Source organism: Lissotriton helveticus, chromosome 10, assembly GCF_964261635.1.
Source record: "Lissotriton helveticus chromosome 10, aLisHel1.1, whole genome shotgun sequence".
NCBI classification, from domain to species: domain Eukaryota; kingdom Metazoa; phylum Chordata; class Amphibia; order Caudata; family Salamandridae; genus Lissotriton; species Lissotriton helveticus.
Window position 1 is genome coordinate 377,655,725 of NC_136071.1, and position 25,044 is coordinate 377,680,768.

The following is a 25,044-nucleotide window of genomic DNA, read 5'->3' on the forward strand; positions in this document are numbered from 1 at the left end:
GCACCACTACCCCTTGGCAAAAGGCCCCACCAGCAGCCCCAAAAAAACGACCAAAAACAATAAAATCAGCACAATCCCAGCCCATCCATGGCCTCAATGGTGTTTAAATTCAAGAAGACACCCCTCAGAAACACTAGGCCCATGCAACACTCACTACCCCTGGGCATAATGGATGAAAAGTAGGCAAAATAAGTGCAGGCCTCAGACACTGCCTCTCTTCAAAATGGCCCCTTACACCCCAAGCACATGTTGCCTGTACCAGCCAGGACTCAAGATGGCCACCACCACCACCCACATGGCCACAGTCCACATCAACAGTACACCCCCAAAAAACAGAAAACCAGCCAGAAATCACCACAATCCAATGCCATCCATGATGTTTACATTAAAGAGAGTGAGACCACACTACAGGCACACTCAGTCCATGCACCACTACCCCTTGGCAAAAGGCCCCACCAGCAGCCCCCAAAAAACGACCAAAAACAATAAAATCAGCACAATCCCAGCCCATCCATGGCCTCAATGGAGTTTAAATTCAAGAAGACACCCCTCAGAAACACTAGGCCCATGCAACACTCACTACCCCTGGGCATAATGGATGAAAAGTAGGCAAAATAAGTGCAGGCCTCAGACACTGCCTCTCTTCAAAATGGACCCTTACACACCAAGCACATGTTGCCTGTACCAGCCAGGACTCAAGATGGCCACCACCACCACCCACATGGCCACAGTCCACATCAACAGTACACCCCCAAAAAACAGAAAACCAGCCAGAAATCACCACAATCCAATGCCATCCATGATGTTTACATTAAAGAGAGTGAGACCACACTACAGGCACACTCAGTCCATGCACCACTACCCCTTGGCAAAAGGCCCCACCAGCAGCCCCAAAAAAACGACAGAAAACAATAAAATCAGCACAATCCCAGCCCATCCATGGCCTCAATGGTGTTTAAATTCAAGAAGACACCCCTCAGAAACACTAGGCCCATGCAACACTCACTACCCCTGGGCATAATGGATGAAAAGTAGGCAAAATAAGTGCAGGCCTCAGACACTGCCTCTCTTCAAAATGGCCCCTTACACCCCAAGCACATGTTGCCTGTACCAGCCAGGACTCAAGATGGCCACCACCACCACCCACATGGCCACAGTCCACATCAACAGTACACCCCCAAAAAACAGAAAACCAGCCAGAAATCACCACAATCCAATGCCATCCATGATGTTTACATTAAAGAGAGTGAGACCACACTACAGGCACACTCAGTCCATGCACCACTACCCCTTGGCAAAAGGCCCCACCAGCAGCCCCAAAAAAACGACCAAAAAACAATAAAATCAGCACAATCCCAGCCCATCCATGGCCTCAATGGTGTTTAAATTCAAGAAGACACCCCTCAGAAACACTAGGCCCATGCAACACTCACTACCCCTGGGCATAATGGATGAAAAGTAGGCAAAATAAGTGCAGGCCTCAGACACTGCCTCTCTTCAAAATGGCCCCTTACACCCCAAGCACATGTTGCCTGTACCAGCCAGGACTCAAGATGGCCACCACCACCACCCACATGGCCACAGTCCACATCAACAGTACACCCCCAAAAAACAGAAAACCAGCCAGAAATCACCACAATCCAATGCCATCCATGATGTTTACATTAAAGAGAGTGAGACCACACTACAGGCACACTCAGTCCATGCACCACTACACCTTGGCAAAAGGCCCCACCAGCAGCCCCAAAAAAACGACAAAAAACAATAAAATCAGCACAATCCCAGCCCATCCATGGCCTCAATGGTGTTTAAATTCAACAAAACAGTTGTATCATGCACCCCTAACCAACCCTGGTCCTACTGGATACTGTGGCTACCAACAATATAATGTATTTAATGTTCTGAAAAAGTTCCAAAATTGTACTTGCAGCAACTGTAATGCCCCAAACAAACTTACTTGTGAAAGTTGATTTCTAATCCAAAAGTGATCCAAAGACAGTCAAAAAGGCCTCAAATCCAAATATCCAGCAGCACCCACAAAAAGTAATCCTTCCAGCTCCAGATCCAAATGAAAGTGACCAGGAGATGGACAAAGCACTGGGAGGAGCCTGCTGGACAGGAACAGGAAGTTGGAGACTGTGGGGCACTTCCTTCCTCCCCCCCCCAAAAATGGACTCCTTGCAAAAAAAAAAGGCCATGCAAATGTCAACCTGAGGAGTGATTCTGATAAAAATCATAATTTTCTGAAGGTTTATCCTGTTTGCCGGTGATTTTCTTGTGCAGAATTGCAAAATCTCTATTTCGCGAGTGCGAGATTGTTCCTTTCCGCCGCAACTACGTGTTCGCAATTGCGAACTCTCGCGAGGTATGCTGTGCAAGGTGGCAAGCCGCGATTACGTATTCGCGGGCGCCAAACTCCCGCGGGATCACGCAGCAAGATCCAAAATGGCGCGGCACTCGCTAAATATGATCGAGAAAAACAACTCGGCAAACGCTTAATGACGGAAAGTGAACGCCGTGCACCACGCCGCGCGCCGCAACCAAGCAAAAAATCCGCCGCGAGCGGATTCACGGATTTTCGACAAATTCGCGACAGTTCGCGGATTGCGAATTTGCCGAAAATCCGAAAAATCCGCGATCGGAGCGGATTTTACGCCCATGCTTACATACAACCTCTCTTTCTTCAATAAACCTTGACGTATATTTTTTTAGCATTCTTAAACTTTTGGGAAACACTCAGTCATTGGATGATGTCATCAGTGATGTTACTGACCATGTCATGAGTGATATAATACGTGACGTCATCAGCAGTGCATTGCAAGGGCGCAAGTTATAGTTAGCTCAGCTAACTATAACAGCTGAATTTCTCTGGTTTTGTGCGAGTGACATGTCACCCTAACTATAACGTCCCTATAACCTTTGGTTTTTAAAAAAAAAAAATTTCTAAGGTTTTTAAAAATGCAAATTCCTAATCATAATGTCCCTGAAAACTGTGTATTTCAGTATACATATAAAAATATATATATATAATATACATATATATATATATACATATATATATATATTCACTCAAAAAACTATAAGTTTTAGGGGTGTTATAGTTAGCTGGACATTTCACTCATACAAAACCATTGAAATTGCTCCTATATAGTTAGTTGTACTAACTATATTTCGCGCACCCGCAATCCACTGCTGATGATGTCACATATTACATCATTCATGACATGGTCAGTGACATCACTGATGACATCTCAAATGACATCACTGATGACTACACTGATGACGTCATCCAGTGAATATGGTTTGCTTCGTTATTTAAATATGTATTATATATATAGCAATTTGCATTGAGGAATGAGTGGATATATAAAATAAATATTTGGATGGAGGATTTAGTAGCAGTGTAATTGACTGTTTACTTTAACAATGTATAGTGTCTCACTAAATATAGTGGATAGTGACTAAACTGTATGAATATCTGTATCACTTTGTCAGTTGTTGTGTAAACTGGTTCTCCAGTTGCTTACTAGCTATGTGAAAGTGTATTTTAGTTAATAATTAGTTAACTGAGTATTTGTATGGGAGAGGGAATGTGTGTGTGGATCGGTAGGGGGTGTGCGACTTCCCAAAGATGTGTGAATAGTTGATTCAGTAGATATATGAAGTTAAAACTACATATTCTAACAGTTGGAAGTGTATGTGACAGTATAAGTATACATAAGACTCAATGATTGTGTGAGTGACTATACTTGTAATAATGATTTTATAATACACTAAGTATGACTTACTATGAAGTGGTGTTTGTATAAGTGTGTAGCTAAGTAAGTATGTAAGTATGATCCATTGTTTGCATAAGTGAGTAGGATAACTTCATATGTGAATAGGGTGTGTGCTGGTGTGTAATGTCGATATAGGTGTATAAGTATTTTTGATGGTGTTCTATTGTTCATTGACAGCATGTATGAGTGAATCTACAGGTAAGTGATTAGATGTGTGTATACATCTAGGAATCACTGAGTGGGTTTTTAGATACTTGTATTGCTGTGTCAATGGATTCAAATATGATACTCTGTATTTTACAAAGAGTGATGAAAGATTTTACTAGAGAAGGAAAGTTGTATATGATTGTCACGTGGATGATGTCATCAGTGATGTCATCAGTGATGTCATTTGAGATGTCATCAGTGATGTCACTCACCATGTCATGAATGATGTAATATGTGACATCATCAGCAGTGGATTGCGGGTGCACGAAATATAGTTAGTACAACTAACTACATAGGAGCAATTTCAATGCTTTTGTATGAGTGAAATGTCCAGCTAACTATAACACCCCTAAAACTTATAGTTTTTTGAGTGAATTTCAAAGGTTTTTTAAATGCTAATTCCTAACTATATAAGGCCTGAAACCTATGTTTTTTTAGTGAATTTGCAAGGTTTTTTAAATGCTAATTCCTAACTATATAAGGCCTGAAACCTATGGTTTTTTCAGCGAATTTCAAAGGTTTTTTCAATGCTAATTCCTAACTACATAAGGCCTGAAACCTATGGTTTTTTCAGTGAATTTCAAAGGTTTTTTAAATGCTAATTCCTAACTATATAAGGCCTGAAACCTATGTTTTTTTCAGTGAATTTGCAAGGTGTTTTAAATGCTAATTCTATTAGCGGATAACGTTTAAATATATTAATATCCTAGTGGGACCACCTGAGCAGCCCTAGAGGGTCAGGGTGTTTCTACCCTGCGCCCTTTTTGTGTTCTACACGTTTGTTTTTCTGCTTTCTTGTGCCTCGGTCTACCGAGCACAAGATGGATGCCAACACTTCCTGGTTAGAAGTGTTGACAGCCAATGAGCATGCTGCTTTCTCGGGAACGCATGCTGATTGGCTGCCACTGTCTGTCAACACTAGCACAAGATGGATGCCAACACTTCCTGGTTAGAAGTGTTGACAGCCAATGAGCATGCAGCTTTCTCGGGAAGGCATGCTGATTGGCTGCCACTGTGTGTCAACACTCCAAACCAGGAAGTGTTGGCAGCCATCTTGTGCCTCGGTAGAACCAAGGCACAAGAAAGCAGTGAAACAAAGGTGGAAAACTCGCAAAGGGGGCAGGGTAGAGGCACCCTGACCCCCTAGGCCTGCTCAGGGGGTCCCACAAGGACCCCCCAGGCCCAAAATATATATATATATATATTTTTTTTAAGTTGCGGGGTACGCGTACCGTGCGCATACGTACGCGTATGGTAAGCGTACTCCGCGACTTTTTTTTTTTAAATATCTTTTTTTGCCTTGGGGGTCCTTTTGGGAACCCCTGAGCAGGCCTAGGGGTCACGGTGCTTCTACCCTGCCCCCTTTTTGAGTTCTACACGTTTGTTTTTCTGCTTTCATGTGCCTCAGTCTACCGGGGCACAAGATGGCTGCCCACAATTTCTGTTTTGGAGTGTTGACAGACAGTGGCAGCCAATCAGCATGCAGCTCATGCACGGAGAGGTACGCATACCTTCGCGTACGGTACGCGTACGGTGCGTGCATATAGATATATACATTTTTTTAAAGTAAATTTTCGTAAAAACCACTGGAGCAACTTTCACCAAATATAGAAAAGGTGCTTCTGCGTACCAGTCCCTACAATTTTGCAAAGTTTGGTGTAATTCCATTCAGCGGTTCGGGCTGTAGCCGTGTCTGAACGTCCTATGGAAAATACCATGGGGAAAACACGTTTTGGGACCCCCCCTTTTTTCTCGGCCCCCGCATAACGAATCCCCCCAAAACTTCCAGGGAAGGAGAGGAGCGGAGCTGGCCTATATTTTATAAAATTACACGCAAATTCCTCAACCGGCGCCACAGTTATTCCCAATAGAATGTTGCGGATTTCCTATGGAAACTAGGTCCTAACTATATATACCTTCTGGCTATCGCCAGTAGGTAATATATATCTATCTATCTATCTATCTATATATCTATCTATATATATATATCTATCTATATATCTATATATATATATATATATATATATATATATATATATATATATATATATATATATATATATATATATATATATATATATATATATATATATATATATAATATATATATATATATATATATATATATATATATATATATATATATATCTATATATCTATATATCTATCTATATATCTATCTATCTATCTATCTATATATATATATATATATATATATATATATATTACCTACTGGCGGTCGCCAGTAGGTATATACAGTTAGGATTTTTTCTCTGTGGGATTTTTGAAAATTCTATGTCTAATAACTTTGGCATTTGTGGACGGAATTGGCTGAAATTTTCGGAAAAATGGAACATTTTGATTCTGAGCAGCCCCTGAAAATTTGGGGGAGGTTCGTCAAGGGGGGGCCGAGAAAAAAGGGGGGTCCCAAAACGCGTTTTTCCCATGTTAATTTCCATAGGGCGGTTGGCCTCACTTTGAGCCCGAACGGCTGAATGGATTTGCATGAAACTTGGCAAAATTGTAGGGACTGTTAGCCCAATGTGCCTTTGCTAGGTCTCAATATATGTGCTCCAGTGGATTTTGATAAATTAACGTTAAAAAAAATATATATATCTGTAACAGCGCTCCGGGTAGCGCTCCGGTTCGCGTACTTGACGCGTAACGGAACTTCGCGAAGCGAAGCTGACTGGCTCTCCGGTGTCTGTCAACATTCTAAACAGTCCGGAGCGGCCGCCATCTTGTCTCTCGGTAGGATCGAGAGACAAGAGGAGGCCAAAACAAAGGGGGAAATGACCATGAGGGGGCATAGTAGATCCTCCCTGACCCCCTAGGTTTGATGTGGAAGCTTTAAAAGGGCCCCGCGGGGCAAAAAATAAATAAAAAAAAATCGGTTTTTTTGCGTGGGGAGCGCCCGGTACGGTTTTGTGCAATGGGCGGTGGTAATCTAAATGATGAGGGGGGGGGGGCAGCGTTCAAAGCACATCAGCGTGCATAAACACGAAAATGTTTTTATCTACCACGTACTTGACTTATGTCTCTGAGATGCATTCCCTTGTGTTTTGGCAATGGTAGTCTGTTCATTACATAGATCGCCCGAGGGCGGTAGTACAGACCGCGCGTAGGAAAGGGTCAAAAGCCAGGGGTATAGGAGTATGTAACAAGCGAGCCATTTAATTGAAAAAACTAAACGTGACAAACGGTTGCAGGATCAGTGAAGGTTGATTTTATAATTGAAAGTATAACAGGATCAGTTACAAAAAAATCGTCCATACGCACACCATGGGCGAGTATCATGGGTAACATTACTTCGAAGCTTTATTAATACAATAATCAATAATGAAAAATCGACATCAATAGGGTTGTCCGTATGCCCAGTCAGTACCCTTCCCCGCCCGCCATGTGCACAAAGACCGCATACATCCCCCATAACGTCAAGGCTAAGTAACTAGAACGTCATAAGGAGTTGCAAGTCGCTCCCATACTGGCGCCATTTTGGTCGAGGCCAGGCAGGTCCAGAGTATAGTTCAATGTCTCCAATAAGTAGCGGCAGGACCAGAATCCCTTTCGGCAGTTCAAAAAGTTCGTTAGCGCCAACAGAAAGAACAGGCAGCATGAACCATGACTCAAAGGCGAGGGAGGCAAAATCTTCCCTACCTGGTCACGCTGAGGTCCCACCGGAGCTGATCAAGTTGGCAGTCTACACTGTCTCTTAGTAATTCGGACAAAAACTGGCGTCAGCATGAGAGCACTACCATCCTGTGACAATGTTGTGGCCACTTCCGGAGAGCGGGACAGCAGGCGTATCCCTCCGCCGATGCACTGAATCAGCCTCCCTCACGGCACCAGATGTGGATAAGGCGGCGGACACCCGTGGCAGCGGTATATCCATGGGGGATAGTCGAGCAACAGTGGCGGTTGCCCCCATCGGAAGCCCGCGGGAGTCGAGGGCCAACGACTCTCGTAGAACCTTTAAAACTGAGAGGACGTCTTCAAGAGTGGGGCTCATGCCCGAGCAGGCAAGCATTCGAGTTCCAGGGTAGTCCAGAGTCGTTCTAGTGGACCAGGCCCAAATCCAGCCGCCATTTTGAGCGTTCTGCAGCAACAGCCGCTCTTCACCCCGGCCACCGGAGCGGGTCCCCGGCCATCCAACCGAGTGGAACGCCAATGGCAGTCACGGTGCAGCTGACCGGGGAGTGAAACGCTAAGGGTCGCCCTGCTGCAGCTGACCGCGGGGACGGGCCTTGGCGCGTGGTGTCGCCCCTGGGCTATTTGCACAACGGTCCTCCACCCCTAGGCCGCCACCTATGCTACCTCGACAGGAACAGCGTCATGCATTTGGATCGATGTTGCAGCAGGCTGCCATGTAAATAGTTATTTAATAAAACGTTTTACCCTGTTACTTTGCTGGTGTGTTGTATATATTTATAATATTTGCATAGGGTTTGTCGTTATTTTGGGCGGGGTGGGCGGCGGAGCCGAGCTAACTTCTCTTATTTAGTCAGCACATAAATTGACTTACTGGTGCTCATTATTTTGGGTGTACATTTGGAATATCGGTTGGGGTCGGGTTCGTCGTACTGAAATAACCCTTCAAGTTTCTGGTGTAGGCTACTCTCCCATTCACTAGCTCCTGAGAGAGTCGTTCCTAAGTAAGGAAAGTGCTATAATCTTTTTCGTCCTTCACATGCGGATACCATGTTCGGGCTTATTTTTCTCATTCCATTAACCGTTCGATCAACGCCTCAGTCATACAAAAAGCATTCTTTTATTGACCCAGTCGTGCGCCACACATACGCATTCATACCGTACAAATCAGGGCCCATGCATACCATACAATCTTTCACGCTCCCAGAGATAGCTCGTACATATAATGTACCGTCTCACAGAGCTAGCCTATTTTTCCTCGCGTGGAACACAGTGCGGTTTAGGTCTTCTCAATACTTTAGCTGAAATTCCAATGTAACCTGCTGAAAAAGAAAAGAGGGGGGGGCAGCGTTCAAAGCACATCAGCGTGCATAAACACGAAAATGTTTTTATCTACCACGTACTTGACTTATCTCTCTGAGATGCATTCCCTTGTGTCTCGGCAATGGTAGTCTGTTCATTACATAGATCGCCCGAGGGCGGTAGTACAGACCGCGCGTAGGAAAGGGTCAAAAGCCAGGGGTATAGGAGTATGTAACAAGTGAGCCATTTAATTGAAAAAAATAAACGTGACAAACGGTTGCAGGATCAGTGAAGGTTGATTTTTTATTCGAAAGTATAACAGGATCAGTTACAATAAAATCGTCCATACGCACACCAAGGGCGAGTATCATGGGTAACATTACTTCGAAGCTTTAATAATACAATAATCAATAATGAAAAACCGACATCAATAGGGTTGTCCGTATGCCCAGTAAGTACCCTTTCCCGCCCGCCATGTGCACAAAGACCGCAAACATCCCCCATAACGTCAAGGCTAAGTAACTAGAACGTCATAAGGAGTTGCAAGTCGCTCCCATACTGGTGCCATTTTGGTCGAGGCCAGGCAGGTCCTTTCAAGTGGTGTGGGACCTGCCTGGCTTGGGGAATCTTTCAAGTGATGTGACTGAGGAGCAAATTGTGGACCTCTTTAAAGACTTCAACCCACTACATGTCAAGAAATGTCAAAGCGGAATGAAATGCTTTGCATTTGTAGACTTCAGTTCGGCGAAGACCCAGCAGAATGTTATAAGTAAATGTCAGTGGGCGGTCTGTCATTGTGAAAGCTTCAATTAAGTTGAATGGCTGCAAGAGCCCCGATTACACCAGCAGCCCTGTTAATATGCCGATCTTGGAAAAAGTTCCTCTGTTGGATTGCAATGGCTGCAGTGATGGTCATGGGAAACTGCTTCCGAAAACTCTAAAGGCCACGAAAGCTTGCTATGCTGTTTCTTTGGAAATGCGGTGCTGGGTGATGGAAGTTATTGAAGAGTTGGCAGTGGTGTTTTTTGTAGATTTTGGACGCTCTGCCACAGTCCTGGCTTCGTCATTACGAGCACTTGAAAACAAGACATTCTGGGCTTCCATACAGAAAATATTGTTGGCAGCATTTTGAAAGGAAAGATAAATGGCCGTTCTCCTAGTGAGTCTCACATTCTTACATTTATGAAGAATGTCGAAGAGTAGTATGTTGAAAATCTGAAGCCATCGTTCTACAAACTCTCAACCAGCCTTGGATGGAAAAATCCTGAAGAATGTACAAACTGAAAACCAGTTTTTGTCTGCATAGCATCAGCAGCAACACTTGAGTCAGCTTTGTGTGAAGCCGCCATCTTGATCCAATCAATACCGTCCCCCCGCACACATTCAGGGACCAGGCCGCATTGCGAGGGCACCGCAGGATGTGTCTTCAGGTCAAACGGATTGTGGGACAAGGTCCAGAATGGAAGAGTCACCAAAAGGCTAAAAGTCCCGCCGGACCTCGGGAGCCGGCCGCCTATGTCGGGGGCGATCTCAGGCCACACCAGGGCAACAAGACTTGGGGAGGGGGCAGGAGCCAAGCGCCCCCTCCGAGTCCGCGCCACCACACCGCCCCTCGGGGGCCTGGAACAGTCGCCCGGTCCGGACGTGAGCCATGAAGAAGGGCACCAGCCGCCATCTTGATCCAATCAACACCGTCCCCCCGCACACATTCAGGGACCAGGCCGCATTGCGAGGGCACCGCAGGACGTGGCCCCAGGTCAAACGGATTGTGGGACAGGGTCCAGAATGGAAGAGTCACCAAAAGGCTAAAAGTCCCGCCGGACCCCGGGAGCCGGCCGCCTATGTTGGGGGCGATCTCAGGCCACACCAGGGCAACAAGACTTGGGGAGGGGGCAGGAGCCAAGCGCCCCCTCCGAGTCCGCGCCACCACACCACCCCTCGGGGGCCCGGGAACAGTCGCCCGGTCCGGACGTGAGCCATGAAGAAGGGCACCAGCCGCCATCTTGAACCAATCAACACCGTCTCCCCGCACACATTCAGGGACCAGGCCGCATTGCGAGGGCACCGCAGGACGTGTCCCCAGGTCAAACGGATTGTGGGACAGGGTCCAGAATGGAAGAGTCACCAAAAGGCTAAAAGTCCCGCCGGACCCCGGGAGCCGGCCGCCTATGTCGGGGGCGATCTCAGGCCACACCAGGGCAACAAGACTTGGGGAGGGGGCAGGAGCCAAGCGCCCCCTCCGAGTCCGCGCCACCACACCGCCCCTCGGGGGCCTCCGTAAAGCGGCTCAGGGAGGTACCGCAGGCAGCGGTTCTTCAGATCAGTGACTCTCAGCGGCAAGGCTCCCCTCCGTCAGCAGCGATCGTTGGTGCTGTGGTTGCGGCCGGAGGCCCCGCCTAGTCAACGCCCCGGCCTCTCCATCTCGTAGGCCGCAGAGTAGTCGGGGAGAAATCCCGGGAACGGCGGCATGCATTACACATCACTAAGATGGCCGGGCCTACGACCCTGGGTTTAAGAGTCTCATGCTCGATCGATTGAGCTGGCCGGATCAGGCAACAAGAAGGTGGGGGGGGGTGGCGGCATCAGCAAGGCATCCCCCCACACAACTTGCTGGACATCATCTCTGGGTGTATTGGGGAAGAGCCTTGGCGCGTGGTGTCACCCAAGGGCTATTTGCACAACGGTCCTCCACCCTTAGGCCGCTACCTCGCCGGGTGATGGCCTTTGTAGACTTTCTAAAGCCCACATCCTACTAAAAAGTAGCCCAAAGTAGCTCAGCATTGCTACTTTAAGGAAGGAGGGACAGGAACAGCGTCATGCATTTGGATCGATGTTGCAGCAGGCTGCCATGTAAATAGTTATTTAATAAAACGTTTTACCCTGTTACTTTGCTGGTGTGTTGTATATATTTATAATATTTGCATAGGGTTTGTCGTTATTTTGGGCGGGGTGGGCGGCGGAGCCGAGCTGTCTTGCAGCCATCATGGCGTTGAGCTCGGTTCCACTCACTAGTTTCATATTTCTCATGAGGGGTTGTTCCTAATGTTTCTATTTTAGCGAGGTCAAAAAGAGATCCCATCAGTGGCCTACTGATTTTGCTTGATTCCTTTTGTTTTTTCTAACGATTTTTATGTTATAGTTTGCTTGCACGATAGAGCGGCTAGTCCGCATTTTATATATATGTCCTTTTTATTAGGGGTGTCCTCCGGTGGAGTCGGATGATCTACCTCTAATAAACGGTCCGGGCTGAACCAACTACCAACAAACGGGGCAGAGATAGGCATGACGGATTACAAAGGGGACAAAAGTCTGCACTACCTATCCTTCACTATCCGCAAAGACTAAACAGAGTATTGCGACTCTGTGCTTATTTGTGAATAGAGAATCACCCAAAGAGAACCAATTCTGGACGATCAATGTTCGGCCAAACAATCAATCAAATGAGGGATAAAAATAGGCACAACGGATTACAAAGGGGGCTAAAGCCTGCGTTACCTATCCTTAACTATCTGCAAAGACTAAACAGAGTATTGCGACTCTGTGCTTGTTTGTAAACAGAGAATGAACCAAAGAGAACCAATTCCAAAACAGTAAATGCTTGGATAACAATCGATCAAATGGAGAGGGAAGCAGGCACGACGAATTACAACGGGGGCAAAGGCCTGCGTTACCTACCCTTCACTATCTGCAAAGAGAGAATACTCCTAAAAGAAAAGAGGGGGGGGGCAGCGTTCAAAGCACATCAGCGTGCATAAACACGAAAATGTTTTTACCTACCACGTACTTGACATTTTAAAGCTTTTGATATTTGCTATTAAAAAACCATTGAAATTCACTGAAAAAACCATAGGTTATAGACCATATATAGTTAGGAATTAGCATTTACAAAACCTTGAAAATTCACTGAAAAAACCATAGGTTAATAGGTTATACACCATATATAGTTAGGAATTAGCATTTAAAAAACCTTATTTTACTCACACAAAACCATTGAAATTTCATATATAGTTAGTTGCACTAACTATATATCGCGCACCCGCAATCCACTGCTGATGATGTCACATATTACATCATTCATGACATGGTCAGTGACATCACTGATGACATCACTGATGACATCTCAAATGACATCACTGATGACATCACTGATGACATCTCATTTGACATCAATGACCACATCACTGATGATATCATTCATGTGACAATACAATGCATCTCCTCACATTTTAATATAACCTCTGTTACACCCAGTGTTAAATACAGAGTATAATTTTTGAAACCATTGACACACCAATACTAGTTACTACATACGCACTCACTGATTCCTACGTCTACACACACATTCACTCATTCACCCATACAATCATTCATACATACAATCACTCATCTTTACAACACTATCATATGCACTCATACACCTATACAGACACTCACACTCTGCCACTCATCCATGGAGTTACTCACACACCTAGTCAGTCCTGTAAAGAATCAATCACACTTCCATTTTCTAATCTATACAGTTAAACATAGAGCACCTTACATTTTCAAACATATACTAACACATACTTACTCTCTTATACAATCATTGATACAAGTACACATTGATCTGCACAGAGTCACACACCTCCCAGCCAGCCACACACACACTCAGTCTCCCATACAAATACTTGGGCAATCAATCAATAACCCATATAATTACTCATATAGCTACTGATCAACACATGCAGCAGTTTACAGAACAACAGACATAATGATGCACAAATTAAGACAGTTTAGTCACTGACCCATGCACTCAGTGAGACACATTTAATCACTCACTCATACATTCAGTCATGCACCTACTAAATCCTTCGTCCAGACACTTATACATCCACTCATTCTTCAATATGTAAGACATATTTTAACTTTACAGAAACATACAGTCACTGGATGTTGTCATCAGTGATGTCATCAGTGATGTCATTTGAGATGTCATCAGTGATGTCATCAGTGATGTCACTGACCATGTCATGAATGATGTAATATGTGACATCATCAGCAGTGGATTGCGGGTGCGCGATATATAGTTAGTGCAACTAACTATATATGGAATTTCAATGGTTTTGTGTGAGTAAAATAAGATTTTTTAAATGCTAATTCCTAACTATATATGGTCTATAACCTATGGTTTTTTCAGTGAATATATATATATTCACTGAAAAAACCATAGGTTTTACACCAGTTATAGTTAGCTGGAAATTTTACTCGCATAAAGCTATGGAAATTCCCACGTTATAGTTAGTTGAACTCACTATAACTTGCGCTTGCAATGCACTGCTGATGACGTCACATATTACATCACTCATGACATGGTCAGTGACATCACTCATGACATCACTGATGACACCATCCAGTGAATGTGTGTCTTTTTGAAAAATAAATATTAGTGAGTAATGTTTAAATATTTAAATATATGTATTAATGTTTCACTTTGTGTATAAGTGGCTGCATGGGTTGGTGAGTAGCTACATGTGTAGGTATATGGGTTATTAGATTTTTTTAAATATCAATATGAGTGTCTATATGTTTGGTGGGGGTGTTACTTAGCACATAGATGCATGAATGACTGACTCTCTCTTTGTATGTGTTTTGAAGACAGCATATGTGCAGGACTGCATGGGTGGATGAGTGTGTATATGTGTGTGTTAGTGAGTGAATGACTGTCTCACTAGTGTCTTTATCAGTAACTACATATGTTTTAATCTAGTATATGTGAATATTGATGTATATAAGTGGGAATATGTGAGAGTGAGGGATTCTAAGAGTTACTGTTTAAATTAGTATGTGTTTCTATAAGTGATTGTTTAAGAGAGTAAGTATGTGTAAGTTTCCTTAGAAGTAAAGTGGTAGTGTGTGTATAGCTGTATATGCTAATGAATGGATGTTCAATAGTTTATTTCCATGTGTGAGTATGTGTGTGAGTAACTTTTGGATGCCTGTCAGTGTGTAACAGGATGTATAGGTGTATCACTACATATGATGAGTGAGTATATGTATGAGTGACTATATAGAACTGTTGGTGAATCAGTGCATGTGTATATAGATGGTGGAATTATTCAATTGGTTGTTGTAACTGGTATGGGTATCTCCATTTTAAAAAAAAATTTTAGTTTCTATTTTTGAATATGTGTTTTAAGGGTTACATTACAGTGAAAAGAGGTCTGTCACTCTGTCACAAGGATGGTGTCATCAGTGATGTCATGAGTGATGTTACTGACCATGTCATGAGTGATGTAATATGTGACGTCATCAGCAGTGCATTGCACGCGCAAGTTATAGTGAGTCCAACTAACTATAACGTGGGAATTTCAATGGTTTTATGCGCGTAAAATTTCCAGCTAACTATAACTGGTGTAAACCCTATGGTTTTTTCAGTGAATTTAATAGGTTTTTTAAATGCTAATTACTAACTATAACTGGTGTGAAACCTATAGTTTTTTCAGTGAATTTCAATGGGTTTTTAATAGCAAATCTTAATAGGTATAGAAAGTGAAACATTTTAAAACAAATTTTATATTGTATAAACATGTAAAAAAAAAAGATTTTTTTTTTTTATTTGTAACCCGGGGGCGCTCCCGGGGCACGTACCGGTGGACGCACCAGTAAGCGCAATGTTACGGCGCACCCCGGGGCGCGTACCGGGGAGCGTCCCGTTAGCGCTATTCTCGCGAACGAAAACAACATCATGACGTTTCGCGTAACCGCGTGATGCGTCATATGACGCACAGCGTAATCGCAACCGAAAGCATGCGATCGCATACGATCGCAAAACGTCCTGACGCGCTTACGCTACACACCCACGGGCGCGCCCCGGAGCGCGACTACGGGCGCGCCCCGGAGCGCGTAGCGTAAGCGCGTCGGGTCATGTGACCTGAAAATAACACTTTCTATTGGTGCAGAACAGTTTTGGTTTCCAAATGAGTATAGCCTGGGTCTTGTAACCAGTCTGGGTCTTGTGACCTGAAAATAACACTTTCTATTGGTGCAGAACAGTTTTGGTTTCCAAATGAGTAAAGCCTGGGTCTTGTGACCTGAAAATAACACTTCTGATTGGTTCAGCACAGTTTTGTTTTCCAAATGATAAAAAACCCCACCTTTCTTCCTCACTCTGGCTTTATCTTTTGACTGAGGAAGACCTGTTTCATCTACAGAGACAATTCTTTTGTTCTTTGAAATGGCTACTGTAGCAGCAGCTGGAGCATCTGCACCACCACCACCACCACAACCACCAAGAGGACCACCACAACAATACATTGCTGGTGGAGAAGAGGAGGAGGAGGAAGAGGAAGAGGAGGAGGGGAGCAGATGGCTGCCGGAAGAAATTACCCCATACAAGCCAAAAGAACACATTGTATGGGAGTTTTTTTCTCTTCCAGAGGGCAAGAAGAAAGTTAATGCGGCCAAGGTAACGTGTCGAATCTGTGGTGCAGAACTCTCAAGGGGCAATCCACATAAAAAATATTCATTTGGGAATCATACCATGATTCGGCATATGACCCGGAAGCATCCTGCTAACTATTCTTGTGCAGAGATCAGGGAACTGGCCAGTCACCTCCCCCAGTGTTCAAGGACCAGCTCAAAAAGAAAGCAACCCAGTCAATCGGACCCAGAAACAACGGAGACGATGCCTTGCATTCAGCAACAATTTGGTACTTTTAGAATCACTTGTACTGAATGTGGCAAGCTCATTGCCTATGGTGAAAAGAGCATAAAGCTGATTGTCCTTGCTGGTCAGAATCACATTTGCCCCAAACAAAAGAAGTAATTTTTTTCGTTTTTTGTTTTTTGCTCCAGTTGAGCCATTTTCAATTCCCTTTCTCTTTGTTTCTTCCCATAAAAAATAGAAAAAAATATAAAACTGTTTTGAAAAGCCAAAAAAAGTACAAAATGTTCAAAAAACATTAAAAAAAATATAAAACAACAAAAAGAATTTAAAAAAAAGTTCTTTTCAGAACTACCTTTCATTTATAAAATTAAACCTATATTTTTAAAGGATCTCTGACAATTTTTTGTCCTTAGGGTACGCGTACCGGGGCGCGCCCCGCAAAAAAATAGATTTTTTTTTTTATGAAGCAGTTAGCATGAGGGAAGGACACAAAGAGAGTTATGTTAAGAGAAAAAGAGCTACAAGATGACCACAGAGGGATTATTTATTACATAGTAAAAAATAGAGAAGGTGTAATTGGATGAAAGTGAGAAAAGTAAAATGAGTAAAGGAGTGAAAGAAAGGAAGAGAGAGGAAGAACTCTAAAGTAGAGATAGTGTGAGACTGTGATTGGCTGTTAAAAGAAAAAAAAAGGACAGTAAAAAATGGACAATGAAGGGTAGTGGCGGAACCACGATAAATGAAGAACGATGATGGAAAGTGAGAAAAGACCAGGTAGTATAAGTAAAGAGGGATGAAAGAGGGAGAAAAATTGAATTAGGATAACACATGGGGAGTGACAAAGAGAGAGGACAAAGAGAGTAAAGGGAACAGTACCTGAATGGACTTGAGTAAAACAGTAAAAAAAGATAAGTAATGCAGTGTGTGTGACTTACAGGGAGTCAGTGGGTGTAGGTCGGAGTGTGGGTGTGTAAGGTGTGTCTGTGGGTGTGGTTGTGTGGAGTGTTTTGGTGTGGGTGAAGATGAGGGTGTGTGAAATATGTGTGAGAAGTGTATGAGTGTGGGGTGTATATGTGTTCGATGTATGTGTGTGTATGGAATGTGTGTGTGTGTTTGAGGAGTGTGTGTAGGAGGATTTTTTGTGTGTGTGTGTGTGGTGTGTGTGTGGGGTGTATGTTACAGGTGTGTGTATGTGTTGGGAGGGGGATGAGGTATATGTGTAGGAGTAAGGTAAATATTTAAGAAAAAGAGAATGAGTGAAGAAGCAAAGGAAGGGAACAGAGGGTAAGTGAAGTAAAGAATAGGGATCAAAAGAAGTTGAATATGGGAGGGTAAATAGGGAAAGGGGAGTAAACATGGAGAATAGATAGATAGATAATACTTTATTTGATTTTAAAAAAATCATAAAAGGGTGGACTTACCACCATGCAAGCAACATTTTCATCATAAAAACAACACAAAATCAACTTTGAATCAACTTAAAAACTAATATCATAAAATATGCAAAATTAGTGGGGAAAGGTCTAAAAGGAAAAAGAATAAAAGGAGTCTTGTGTGTTCGTTCTGGATACACATTATTTTGAACTCGTAATAAGAAGGGGAGAGGTGAAAAGGTATGGGAGAATAATAGGAGTTCACACAGGGGGCACGTTAACTCGTAATACAAAAAGGCGACCGTTTGGAGAGGAGGGGAAAGGAGTGGAAGAGTCCGTGGCCGGCCAAAGCCTGGCCTATTGTCCGGAGACCTCTTTGATTGCTGCCCTATTTTCCAGCTCTATAGCAGCGAGGTTAAAAAATGTTATGGTTTTACATGAGAGTTCTATCCAAGTTCCACTTAGGCATCTTATCACCGCCGCCCTACAAAGGAGAATAAGAATAAGTGAGAGAAGCAGAGTAAAAACACAGGAGTGAGGTAGATTGAGAAAAAGTTAGTGACCTTAAAGCAAAGGGTGATAACAAACTACATTTTTTAGTCATACTTACCATATAATAAATGTAACTTTAATTTTTTTTACTACAGTTGGTATCTGTGAAAGAGAGAAGAAAAAATAAGTTATAATTAGTAAAATATGTATTTTAAATTAAAAGATACAAATGAAGAGGTTAAAATCATAACACTCTATTTAGAAATAAAGTTAGAGTGAAGAACACAGAAAGGGAAATAAACTAAGGTAGAAGGACAAAAAGAGGGAAAAAGAAATAGAAGGAGAGCAAATTACAAAGAGTAAGGCATATAGATTCACTGAGAAAAAGAGAGAGAAGAACAGAGAAATGAACTGAAGGTAAGAAAGATACTAAAACAATGTGAGTTAGCAAAACTAAATCAGGAAACAGAAGTAAGTAAAAAGATAATGACTGAGACAGAAAACAGTCTAATTAAGGATGCATTTAGAAGAATGAGGAATAGAAGATAACTGAGAGTAAGTGAAGAACAGTCATAGAGTGAAAGGATGAAGGGAGACAGGATAATATACAACGATTGAAGGAAATGGACTGAGGAAGTTATAAGGTAGACACACTAAGAGAACAACTGAGTGAGGTGGAGTACAATGAGTGAGAAAAGGAAATGAGTAAGTGAGGAAAAAGAAGGAGAGAGAGGAGAAGACGACTAAAACAGTGGTACTGAGAAACAATAATTTGGTGATGAAAGCAAAGAGAAGGACATTGAAAGAAAGGAAATGAAGGATAGTAATGGAACCAGAGTAAAATAAATGGGACGAAGAACGATGAGAAAGGAGCAGTGAAGTTGTTGTAAAAGAAGTGATAGAAGGTATATAAACACAAGTGAACATAACACAAGTAGAGTGAGGCACTGAGCACATAGAAGTAGTGAACGAAAAACAGAGAGAAGAGGTCAAAAGTAAGGAGCAAACAAAGATAAGCTAAGGAGAGTGGGTGATTTATAGTGATAGAGTGCAATAATACTGCTGAGTGAGTAAACAGGAATTACTAAAAGAGCAAAGGAGGAAAATACGGAAAAGAAAAGAAAAACAGAAAGACTGAAAGCTGAAAAGTTATGCAAGGGAGAGACGGGATACACACAGTTGAAATGAAAATGAGGGATTGTCAAAGAAGTGGAGTAAGGGAACGGGGGTTACAGAGAGTGAGAGAAAGACATTATAAGTGAGTAAAAAGAGGTGAAAGAGGATGGAAAAAGGAAAGTAAATGTCAGAGAATAGAATACAATTTAATTTACACAATCCAAAGTATAAAATAACTTGTACAACATGTTACAAAGTTTATTTTTGCTGTTCTCAGAATATATTGAATTTCACTTAAAAGAGTGAGTTCAAATTACTCATCATATGACAGCGGGAAAAAAATACACAATCTAAAAGATTGTGTTTTAAAAAAAACCTTAGATACTGACAAATCACAAATCTACGCTAATCTTAGATTGACTTACTTTTTCCTTGAGGCCAAATACTGTATGATGGTGGTCCTTTTCGCGTTGGAAAGTAGTTTGCTGTTCAACTTAAAAATCCATTTCATCGACTTTCTAGAAGAAAAGCTCCAAGAACATCTGAAATATTTTCAATATTTTCATATACTCCTTTTTTCAGTCATGACTCTTTACTCATTCCTGCACCTTTCCATTTGGCCAAATAGTGTCAGATGTATGAGTATTTGTTCAAATTAATTCTAAGGCACTCTGAAATGATCTTTTTCCTGACGTTCTGAAAGAAAGGCTCTACAACATTTTCACAACATTTAAATATTTGTAAAACCATCTCTGACTCACTCATGTTCATCATTTTGTATAATACTAACCTCACTTATTATGAGATCCAATTACAGTACCTATATGACAAGTCAATTTTTTATATTGCCTGGAACACTTTTACTCAGAATATATTTTTAAACAGCAAAATAACCTTTATAAACTACTCCCGTCTTCATATGTCAATTACTTTTGCCTAAATTTTGGCTGTAAAAACACTAGGTATGAATTTATAAAGCCAAAAGGCAAACGTTGTTTGAAAGTCAAATGAGTGTCGTTACATTGGGTCCAACCTTTAGAAGTTTTTAAATAGCATGTGTAATGCCCTGATGTTGTAGAAGGACCATCATGAAAAATAATAGCTACAGTTGCAAAGGTTCTTCCTGATATCGATAACTGAGAAGCCACGAAATTATTAATAGAAGTTGTCAATTTAGTTCCATCAGGTCTACATCGTTGGAACATTAAAATGACATAGTGACCATAATTTTGTAGAAATAATGTGGACAGCATTGTAGACTTACATTGGGTACACACCATATTGTGATCAGCTGCTTTAACTAGATTATTAAAAGGCACTGATTTGCAGTCTGGTAAAGTCAAATATATAAATCTTTCACTGTCTATTCTAGTAGTACTTGATGAAGCACAGTTATCACAGTCATGTTGCCATTGATAAGAAAGGTTAAAAAGATTTTTTATATCTACTCCTTCATCTTTCAATACATCAAACATATACATTAAAAATTCCTGACAATCCTGCTGAATTATCTGTGAAAGTTGATTTTGACCTGAACATATGTCTACAAGATTCCTAATTTCTGAAACACTTTCTATTTTTCCTCTATCACTACTACATTTCTCTAACACAGAATTCAATAAACAGCACAATGTTTGTTCCCGATTTTCGACAATCTGTTTTTGTAAATTTTGAAGAAAAAAAACAACATTAACTACTACATTAGCATAGCAGTTGACACCAGAACTGTTTTCAAACTGAAATCCAACAACATCCTCAACAGAATCCTTTTTCCTTCTGCTTACAATTACAGTTTCATTTACTTTTTGTCTTTTTGCTACTACCTCACTGCAATTACTCTCATTTCTTCTTTTTCGGCCTACCACACGTTTTTCAATCAGAGGATATTGAGGCAAATGTGGAGCATACTCTCTTCTTCACCTATTGTATTCTTTAACACAATCTAGATCTGCACAAATCTTTGTTTCATCACACTCAATCAAGTACAATCCTGATAAAGTTCTGACTCATGATAAAGCCACATATGCCATACCCTCTTTAAACACAGAACTTCCAATGTTCACCAAAGCACTATCTACACTTAAACCTTGAGATTTATGAATTGTCACCGCTTATGCCAAACAAATAGGAAACTGTTTTCGGCGAACATATAAGTCTTTCACGAGCAAAAATCTAGCTGAACAACGACAAATTTGTTCTATTTCATCAATGCCATCAAATTTAATTTTTATAATTTCAATTCCATCTCTATTTTTGTAATTCACAAAACCAACAACATGACCCATTGCTCCATTTACCAGACCTCTTTCAACATTTAAATTCCTTCTCAAAATGACACGACAATTCAAACAAACATTCAGAGTCTTTTCAAAACCAGCAGTTTTAGATATAGTCTTCTCCAATGAATCCAATTTTGATTTCAAATTTTCTGACAAAATAATTGTTGCTCCCATATGCTCTATTTTATCTATAGCTTCCAGTTTCACTATCTCTTCATTTTCTAACTTCAGCATTTTGATGTTGAACATGGAACATTCTTTCAGAGTAGGCATCAAACATATGGCAGATTTCTTCTCGTTAATCTTCTTAAAAATATTCTCTGGAAGAATGTTTTCATTTGGGTACAAATTAGAAATTAACCGTCCATGTAAAGCTTCTTTCCCTTGTTGACTTATCTTTCCTACTCTTACATCTTGTAAAATATTTTTATAATCTTCATTCTTTGCCTGCTGCATATTTTGAAGCAGTTCTGCATATTTGAAGTTTAACCATATATTAACGTTTCCAATGCTTCCTAGGCACTTCCTGGTATCTTCATGTGTGAGCATTTTGAACACAGGTTGTCCTTTCACTGGAGTCAACTGCAGAAGATCTCCAAAAACAATAATATGTTTTCCTCCAAATAAAACATCATAGTCGGTTCTAAGAATTTCTTGCATTCTCAAATGCACAAAAGCAAGCATTATATTTGACACCATGCTTACTTCATCAATGATAAGAAGTTTCATTTTCTTCAGGACTCTCGAAACTTCGGAACACGCATCTCCAGATAGCTTGTGATATTGCAATTTGTTATCATGCTCCACTGGCAGCATCAGTAAACGATGTAAAGTAATCCCTTTAATATTATGTGCTGCCAGCCCAGTTGGAGCGGTAACAACACAAGACAGCGGTGATTCAGTCCTTTTCTGCAGATAAGATGCAATTGCTTTAATAAGAAAACTTTTTCCAGTTCCCGCTTCTCCACTCACGTACAGTCGGACAGGCTTAAATGATGTACATGAGGACTCTTTCTTCTCATGACTCAATCCATGTTCAACCTGTTCTGTGACTTCGTCATATATCAGTTTCTGCTCAAGGTTTAATTGTTTCACCAAATCTTCTAAATGAATTACATCCTCTTGAGCTTGCTCCATAGCTCTTTTCACTTCATCCATGGCAGTTGCAGCTTCATTTTGGATAATTGGTCCTCCTAGTGGATCCTGACTCAATGAAGCAGAACTCTGACTGCCTTGAGAACTATCTCTTGCAATCTCTGCAGCAATTGTTGATTCTTGCTCTATTTCGTCATTCAACATTTGCAGATAATTTGGAAAAACAGGACATTCTATGGTATCCTTCGTAGCATTAAAAGAGTCTTCATAACAGAGAAAATCTCCAAGTAGTTCCTCTTCTTCTCGCCATGGTTTAAAGAGTTGCAAAAGAGCCAAATAGTAAAATTCTCTTTTGTCTGGATTTTCACAACTCAATTTTCGATGATTAATCAAATGACCTTTTTTCTGTTTCACTAGACATCCTTCACATCCAATGATTCCATATATTCCATTATTGATATCTTCTCTGATGTTCCTCTTATAAATATATCTTTGCAGAACTTCATAGAGACAAACGTTCTCAAGGTGAGGACTTCTATTTGGATAGTATGTATCCAACATGTTTGTCTTCAAAATATCTGTACTTTCTGGTTCTTTCTCCGCCAAATACTCTATCTCTTGTACAGATTTCAAAACTCGATTTCGTGTTGCAGCAAGACCTAGACTCACCCAAATGATGGTTCTAGATTTGGCATAGAGACTTGCTGACGACAATCGATCAGAACATTCATATGCTCCAATTTCTCGATGCGACAACATCTTCAGACTGTAACTGTACAATTTCTTGCTTAGGCTCTTTTCATGTGAAATGTCCTCCCACATTTCCTTCAGTTCTGTCTTTTCTTTTTTTGTGATGTAAGACGTCACATATCGAGCTACAGCAATAGAGTTGTCAGCAAGGAATTGAATATCCATATTAGCATTCCACATGGACAAAATCACTGGGTTGTAGTCATTGATGTACTTGGACTCTTCGTTTCTTTTTAAATTGTATGTATTTTTGGGTGATTTTCTCGTCACAGTATGTCGCAGAGAAGACATTAAATTATTTACTCTTCCTTTAGAAATCACTGGTCGTGGAAAAGCGAAACGACATTTTGTGTAGAACTTGTCCTTGTTTCTGAATTTTTGACGACAGTACTTTCCTCAACGATGGGATTGAAAGCGTAAAACTTGTTGCCTTAAATTGTTTTCTTCGGTAGTTTTCGGAACAGCACATGTTGAATACTTTTCAATGAAGCTCATCACTGTCTCATCTGAATCTGTTCCAAACTTGGGTGCATCTTTAATCCATAATAACATATGTATGTGAGGAGCACCTCTCGCTTGATACTCCTTTCTCCAAAAGAAATCCAAAACCTCTCCAAGGGGAGGATTTTTTTTGTTGGTAATAAAAGACATCATAGCTTCAAATCTATGATTGAAATATCTGCATACATTCACTGGATCCAAAGAACACAGTTCTCCAGGTGTTTTGAATTCTATATTTTGTATATTAGCATTGGCCTCTCGTAGAAATTGAAGTAAGTCCTCCCATGCATACTCGGCACAGCTAAGAGTGAGGAACCATGTAGGAGTTCCTAAGTTTCTTAGCATACATTTCAATTCCCCATGGCGACGGTACCAATACTCATTTGTACCACGCTGACATGCCATGAGATTGATTAGATGAGATTCTAAAATATTATCTTGCAGATTCACTTTCTCCATAAAGTCCCTCGCCGAAACATTTTGCAGATGTGCTCCACTTTTCAGAATATGGTTTACTGCATAAGAAAGCCCAGACAAGTCACTTTCATACAGTAGATGAAACAAATAGGGAATGCATTAACGAAACCTTGCATCTTCAGCATATAATCTTACAGTTCGATATTCAGATGCAGGAATTTGAAGTGGTCGATCGTCATATCGTCCACCTCGACCTGTTGGAAATAGCTGTGGAAAACAACGAGCTTCTAAACTTTCTTCCCATACACTAATGGGACTTCCTTTTGCGGTTTTCATTTGAAACAATTCAATTGCATTCCCATTACTTCTTTGGAATGCAAAGGATGAACAGTATAATGTTCATATATTTCTTCACTTCTAGACACATCAACTTTTTCAAT